The sequence below is a fragment of the Anticarsia gemmatalis genome, chromosome 1 (genome assembly GCF_050436995.1).
Source record: "Anticarsia gemmatalis isolate Benzon Research Colony breed Stoneville strain chromosome 1, ilAntGemm2 primary, whole genome shotgun sequence".
In the NCBI taxonomy this organism is placed as follows: Eukaryota; Metazoa; Arthropoda; class Insecta; order Lepidoptera; family Erebidae; genus Anticarsia; species Anticarsia gemmatalis.
The window spans coordinates 1863546-1872327 of NC_134745.1; positions in this window are offsets into that span (position 1 = coordinate 1863546).

Here is an 8782-nt window from a genome sequence, read left to right on the forward strand (position 1 = left end):
AAAGGCACATTTTAAAATGGTGGTCAACTTGTAATTAGCCAAACATATTAGATGTCTTACACAATACGCATATCTTGCTTTTCTTAATATTTTTTAAAAACACACGGGGTATAGACTCTTGCCTATAATCTAGACCAAATATTAGGGGTAACCTATTAATAACGAGCGTAAAATACCTTATCCTTTACTAATAATAATAATCACAATCGCTCTCTCTTACACCTTGTGTTACACGTCCATAAGAAATCCGCCTACACGAGTGGTTCTCGAACTAAATCCGCGGTGATTTGAACACTTTTTGTTGGTATTTAAATTGGGTGCGTCGTTACGAGTTCGCCAATACATGTCGGTGAAGCTTGTTCTGATACTGACTTGTTTCTCTAAGAGAAATCGCACTCGTACAGCATTTGTTTTACATATATTTGTTATGGAGTATTCTGTAGTTTTTGCTCCGTTCTCATGGAAGTTGAGTTTAATGATTTAGGCATTTTGGTTAGCTTTTTGAGTTGTTGTTTGTATCATTTGCATATTAAAATGATAGTGCTAGAGTTAGCTTAAAACAACGTTATTTGTACAATAGTATCAATGCTCAATGATTGAAGAATAGTTTAGAATTTCAAACACTGATTCAAAGTATGTCAAGCCCGGCAGTTTAGGCAGAAAAATATATGTAAAAACTTGGGATGTAACTGGTTGTTAGAGATTGTCTCGGGATGGGGAGCCGTCTGTTGGAAAAAGTGCGGTCTATACTCATTAAAAGGTAGATTGGTGGTATGTATGATATAGATGATGTGTAATTTTAGTTCAGCTTCTGCGTTTTGTGTCGATATTCCAATATCTGTGATTATTGTACAAACATTTTATACTTAGTATTACTAGGACAGTATTTAATACGGGGTACTAAAACGTATCTAGAAGTGCTAATATTCTAACTCCTCATACAATAGATTATAGTTTATACAACGACAGAGTCGCGTGTGTTTCGGGACTCCCCCTTTGAATAGTGTTTGTTTGGCAACGTTTTAGAGTATAATTCACAGAGAATTACTGAGTACGCATGAAATAACGTTTTCACATATTTGCAAGTAGGTGTTACAATATTGACGTAGCTTTTTTTTTTGTAATTATCTTTGCCATAAAAGAAAGAAAAACATAACCAAAATCTATATTTGATACAAATAAATATGAAACGTAGGGCGTATACGTCAAAACGGCTGAGCCGATTTGTATTAATTATAATGGAATGAGAACATTATCTGGTGAAAAATTAAATTCTAGGAAAGTACAGGATGCTGTTCTATTTTCATAATTTAATGTTACTCATTATTTTTATAATGTTTGTATGTCCTAAAGACAAAACATAGTGTACTGAAACAGATGTAACACCTTATTATTTACTTAAGTTTAACAAATAAATGATTCTGCATAAAACATCGCGAAAAACCGCGGGAATAGACTAGCATTTCATACGAATATAACGAAACAAAGGCTCAAAGCAAACAACGTGAGCAATTACAGTGACGTAACGGACACGACCGCGCTTGACTGTGTAACGACCAACTGTCAAAGCTACACGTGTTGACAGTATTGACAGTATTGACAGACTGACACGTGACAGCTCTCTGTAGACATCTGACGGGCGTTGCATAGTCGATATTTGAATGAGCTTTGTATGATTTTAATATAATTGTACGTAGGGATTGGTTCAGATTTGATTTCCGGAGTATTGGATAATTTTGTACTTAAATTGGTGAAGTGTTTGTTTTTGGATTGATAATACCAAGTAGTTTTGTTCATCAGGTATATTTTATTCATAAGTAAATTAAGCTTCTGAGGCTGTGTTTTTCTTCGTCTTGAATATTGATCAAATCTTAAAATTCGAATCATGATTTAAAAGTAACTTTAGACATTGTGGCGTAATGACTCAGATACCCGACTCTTAGTTTAAAGAGCTGTTTTGATTTTCTAGAGTAAATAATAATAGGCAGTTATTACAGTTCTCTCGTTTGTTCATTTCATGAATCCAAACTTCCAAGATTCTCTCTTGATTCTTCCTCCCCATCTTCTCGTAACGTTACGGATTTTCTTAGCACTGGATACTTAAAGATTTCAAAACTAGATCTTTTATAGCACTAGAGAAAGTGTCGACCATATTGGATATCACTTAATAACAGCTTATTTCCTCGTTCAGCAACTAGTCCCATGATATTTAACGCGGTGTTCTCAACGTTGTTACAGCGTTGTTAGGTGTTACGGCCCTATTCCGATATTATTACGTGATTAAAGCGATCTAGATCTGCACGTGTATGTACCTGGGGATAAGGTGGAAACTATTGTGGATATCGATACCTTCGTGTAATGAGTCAACTGATATTATAGAAATTTTATAAAAAAATAGCAATAACATAAAATCATGGTTTATTACGTAAAATAATGGAACACCTTAATTTGTTAGGTGCCTCAATATACTTAGGAGGTGGGTTTTGCATAGGACTGCAAGTGCCGGATGAATCTGAAGGTTAGTATGATGAATTTACATGATCAATAAAATTATGAGTCAAGTAGACTTTGGGTATCACGACAGTTTTTAATTTGTATTTAGTGCGCTTAAGTTTTACTGAATAAGTACAAAAGTACCACAACGATATAAAATCTATTTTATTTTCAATTACGACATATGTATATTTTTATAAATTTCAATTCAATCTTTTTTTTTAGTTTAATTTAATTAATTTCAATCAATTTGCATGTTGTAGGCTTACATATCAATACCACTAAAACGAGTCACGATTTTTTTATGTACCTTGTAAGATAAAATCATTACACGAATAGTTATAAATTCTACACAAAATTACGCATAGAGTGACCCTCGATACGTACAAAACATTACAGTAAAATAAAGGTTGAACATTCACGAGTATAACGGATAAAACTGGCCACAGACGCAGCAACTTGGCCGGTGGGAATTCTACCGAGATTGGACTCGGATCGAGCAAATATTACAAGCAACGGTTCTTTCTTTATATTTCCTTTGCAAACTATGCGGACACCGATACAATCTCGCTTCGAGGACATATAGGTTTCCTTTTTTCCAAATAAGAATTGGTTTCTGTTGTTTGTAAAATTTTGGTTTAAAAGTATAAAACTAAAACCGTTACGAGCTAAATATATGTGAGTACATACACAATATTGCGCCTGTAATACCTGTAGGTGTTGGCAAAGGTGTGACGGAAGATCTTGTGCTTAGCCGTTGCATACACTATTATCAATACCGTAGAGGCAGTAAATAAAATATATAATTTCTTTTTTGATTTATTTTGACTTATTTTAGTTACCTATTTACTTTTTGATAATTTATTCGTGTTACGTAAATGGAAATGTGATGTCTTTTATAATGCAACTCATGTGCAACCAGTTTAATGCCTGAAAACATGGCATAGGTACACTACTGAACGTTATTGAATTTATTTGGCAGAGGTATGCAGAAAATGAAAACAAATCTATGCCACGATATCCTATCCTAAACTGCTTTATTTCACACGCCACTACTGCGGAGCGGAGTTGGAAGAAGATTGGCTCCAGATCGTGTCAATAATTGTATTTTTTACACTGGAATTTTGATTTTGTTAACACAGAATAGTAGCGCAGAAGCTTGTATCATTATTAAGTTTTGATCACTAAACGGTCCTTTTCAGTGTTATTATTTTTAACCTTTATAATAATTATTCGGCTGCAAACGCAAAAGTACCGCAAAATTCTATTTCTAAAATGAAATCACGTTCTGGGAAACGTTTTATTGAAGTAATGCACATTTGGTGTAACGATATTGCTAGATTTGTTTTATTCAAATGAAATATCGAACGTTGCACGGAATAGTTTCAATATAACCTGCATTTTGTTGTAGTCCGGTATAAAAGGATTTTATATTGGAAATATTTAAATGTGAAATATTATAATTCTAGATCAATTTAAGAAATAACTGTTGTAGTTTTGTTTATGTTTTCGTTTCTTTAATTTATAGTGTATCTGTGGAAACTCCAGAATATCTGGAACTCAATCAAAGATCGCAATTAGAGTATAAAGTATAATAAGTAGTGTAAGATAATTTCGGCATTCGCAATGCAGTCTAGTTACACATAATTACATACATACCTACATACGGGTAGGATGAGACCAAAAAACACCACTTTGTAGGATCCTTACAAACTTCCTTTGCCTCATTTACATTCACACATCTAGTCATACAGGACCGCTGGTTACGACTACTACGCACCTGACATTTTTATTAAAACTATTAATCAAATATTTGAACTGCAAGTTTAATTCAATTTATTTCAATTCAATTTATTTATTCATAAACAATTTTTACATTGTGTTTGAAAACATATAAAGACAGAAAAACACCAATTAATTTTAGATAATAATAATAATTAGAAGAATAATAATTAGTTTTTAATTTAACGACCGCAAGCTCTTTTAATTTCCTTTCAATCCTGCAGAAACATTTTTAAATCACGGCCAGTTGACATTTTGTAAGTAATTGTTTTAAATCTATAAAGGTCAGAGCCGTTCACCGTGGTATTAGACGAGCAATACTTTATGAGAGTACTTTCACTGAACTTTACTGAATAAATATTGCTATGGTTTTAAAGTTCAAATGCTAATCATTTTGTAAAGTCAAAGATTAATAGTGCCATTATATTGTTATGACTAAGATTGTGAGTGTATTCAATAGGTTTGAGAAAATGTAGTTTCTGGATTGTTAAACATACTTAGAAATATATTTCTTCGGTTTGATTTTGAAAAATCGGAGTTTTTATTGAATTTAACAAGAACTGTTCGCGTTTAAGCAAATAGTTTTTTCTTGAGTCTTGGAATTCTTTAATGTCGCCATCGCTCGCCTTTAATAATATTAATTCCACATGTTTCTTACTCTTTTACGTTTATCTTCTGCTAATTGTGTACTTCTGCTCTAAAGCCTTATCTTTAGCTCGCATTATGTAGGTACAAAACTAACGCCTCTGAGCTTTTCTTAATTGTATAATCTATACTAGAAAGCACAAAAGCAAGGTTCGTGCCAATAAAATCGGATAGATGAGTCATGTGTCACACGAGCGACGCCGGGGCTCGGAGCCGCGGTGTGAGGTCACAGTGACGTCACGATCCGACCCCCGCACTCCATTGTGCTTAGAAAGTTACCAATAACTGTCTCTAGTACTGTACTGCTATTGTTTAGCTTACATTTGTTTGATTTACATAATGTTCTTGCCTTATATGGTGGGGTTATCGGGGATTTGAAGGCGGCAGATTTAAGGTGTTGATAGACACTGTGAAATTGATGTTTCAACGCGGAATTTCTAAAGGAAAATATTTTGTTACATTTTTCTTTGTATACATTTTGTAACTATACTACGACAATACTACTCTTATATGCTTGTTACTTTCTTATGTGCCAAATAGTCATAATTGAAAGTTTAGAAAAATTAGTTTTTTTTTCTACGGTCAACTTGATTAATATAGTTTTTTCAAAGAATGGTGTATATAATACAATTATACGGATTTATTAAATCCCGGATAGAAATTGAATTTATTTCTGATACTATCTTTACTTAAATATTAAATACAGACCGACACATTCTAACATTTTATCTACCAAGCTCCCGTCAAGTAGGTAAAATGTAGCAGCTTAGAACAGAACAAAATGAGATCTATAAACACAATATATTATTGCTTGTAGTTTTCTTGTTACTACTCTTTATAGTGGTTCATTAGAGGGAGAAATGAAAAAAATAACTCAATTTTCGAGATTGATAATTACTTAATTCTTTGTAGAAAATATCGGGCTTCATAAAGCAAAATTAACTAACCAACAATCATAATATATTTTTATGACAACACATAAATGATGTGTGGAACTTTTATTTCTGAGCATCATAATAAATGAATTAAAACGTTCTTAACCAATTCTTCACTGCCACCTTTTTGCGACTTTTCGCAAACTGTTCTAGATTAAAGTTAGAGGGTGTAACTTTTTTATATTGTTCTTTTTAGAACAAAAATATACAGTAAAAGTATATTATGACGATACTGATATATCGGCATGCGTACACGGAGATTTTACCTTCAATATTTTATATCACGCCCCGGGCTACGTGAAAAATTGTGCCGGCACTGAAATATTAGCTTTTGCTTCACTACGATATTAGGGGAGTAAACAACGTACCTACATAACACCGTGTGTATTACACTATAGGTAGTACTATGGTACTATGCTTTTGCTCTGTTGTGTTGCTATCTAAGGCCTTATTTTCGTTAATATTTTCGTAATAATTAAATAATTCGTAATATTAATAATATTTCTGGATGAGGCATGTTGTGGTCTACAAAAGTTTCAATTTGACTTTAGGAATGTATTACCTTGTATAAGCTTGAATTATTTCGGATTCAGTCTATAGTGATTCAGTTGCCAATTAATAGTACTGAATTTGTAAAAATTACTTGGTACCCTAGCTACTGTTGACTCAAGTCGAATTAAAAGATGAATAAAAATCTATAGATTTACTTCTGTATATTTTATTCGTAACAATAATAATTAAAACTAACCATTAAATTAATACATTAGGTATATAATAATTTTATATGTACAAACAAAAAAAATTATAAAGATAGATTTAGAAGATAGATAGATACATAGATTTACTCTCCTACAAATTTCATAGTGTGGTTCACTATTACAAAGTCATACAAACAAGTTTTCTAGAGTCAGGTGGACAGATGGCGTGGCGTACGTTTTTATCAAAACTGGCCTAGCGTGTAATTATGATCAATAAATATTACTATCGATACAAATTTATCAAATGATAAACATCGTAGTGTCTTTCGAGTTTTATTCTTGAATGCGATGTTGACATCAACTTCCTCTGTAGTTTGATAGAGGCTGCATTTTTTTACTTATTGTAAAGTTGGTGTATCTTATATCATACTGATCTGTTTGCTATACACCACTTTATTATAAAACAAAACCACCCCCTGTTTGTTTGTCTGTTCGCGATAAACTTAAATTGTTCAGAACGAATTTTCATGCGGTTTTCACCAATAGGATAAAGGGATTCCGGAGGATATTTTTAAAATGTGTAGGTCTATTCCTGTAGATCTAGCATAGGTTATATAAAAAAAATGATTTGTTTACCAGTTTTTTATGTCGGTAAAGAAAGAAAATACCTATATCATTTTCCATCTCGAAAGTAGAATATAACATTAAATCGCTACATAAAAATTCAATAGAACATTTTTGAAGTATAAATCTTTGTATGAATTTAGTTCAAATATTCGAAATGCGTTCGAGATTACGATCGAAGGTTTTTATATTGGTTGTTATTTCTTATCTTTATCATATTAAAGTTTTATATATACGTACGTGCCTCTTTATTAATATAAATGAGATTTGAAAACCAGTAGTTCTGTGGCTACTTGGGGTAACAGTTTTTTTGAGATCAATAAAACCTGTTAACTGACGAGTTAAATGTTTGTCTTTAACTTTGTCTTATAAGAGAACCATTTTTACTCTCTGAGAATAATCAGAAGAATTTTAAGCGATTAAAAAAAAGAGGAGATTTCGTTATTTGTGTGGTATGGTTTTTTTTAAATTCCAGCATCTACGTAACTTAGAAGTACCTCGAGAAGATAGAAGAGTTCAAACGTGTTACAGATCTCAAAAAGTTATTTTACCGTTGTTATCCTATTACTTATATTATGTAATGTCGGTCTTTTACATAATAGTCGTTTAGAACAAATATAGAGACATAATTATAATACTACCTGTTACAAGAACATTGGTACTCGAGTATCAATGTTTTCATCAAAAGTTTTAGTACAACGGTTGACTTCTGACATAATAGTTTTTAAAACATTTCAAGTACAAATTGAATTGGACGTAGTTGAAACATAACCTTATAATATAGAAAATGTACATCTAAATAGTAAATATAGGAGTATGAGAATACGAGACGATAAATTCAATACAAATGCATACAGAATCAAAAAGCTGTACGTATACGATAAAACAGGTTGAAGTCGTTCGGTAAAAGCTCCGCCCCTGTTGCCAAGCGCGGAGATAATACTTTATACCTTTAAACGCATAAACCGGTATCAGTTTTTAAATAAAAATCGTAAGTATTTTTACTATAATCCTCTGTTTAATATCTAGAAAAACTTGTACGGAATTTTCCATTTGCATTTTATACTAATGTGGATTGTGGAAATGAAATAATATTTTTATAGAAGTTATCATACGTGATGTGGTTCTTTTGCTGCATTTCTGTTTGAAAATCTTTTTAAGTATGTTTTTCTATTCCATATTTTTCTAGTACTGTAATATTACTGTATATTTTTGCATCTATCTACATCTTTCATAATGCTAAGGTACAAGTTTAGAATGAGAGCTTTTAGTAAGGGCCTGCAGATAAGGTGGTATAACGAAATACATTTGATAAATTTAATATGCCATATTATATTCCATCAACTGTGCTATAATGTAAGTGTAAACTTGTAAAAGTTATGTAGGGTAATTATTTCAAAAGAAATAAGTAATGTGATTCTCTATTTATTGTGAGACTATGGAACAACAAGATTTTGACATTTAAAATGCACTACTAAAATAATTCCTATGACGCCCGCTAGAGGTGCTGCAAAGATTTTCATTAATTATTTTTCGATAACTAGTCGATTGTCAATAGTCGACTGCGGTAAAGAATCGTCGAATCGTCGATTTGGAGGTAAAACT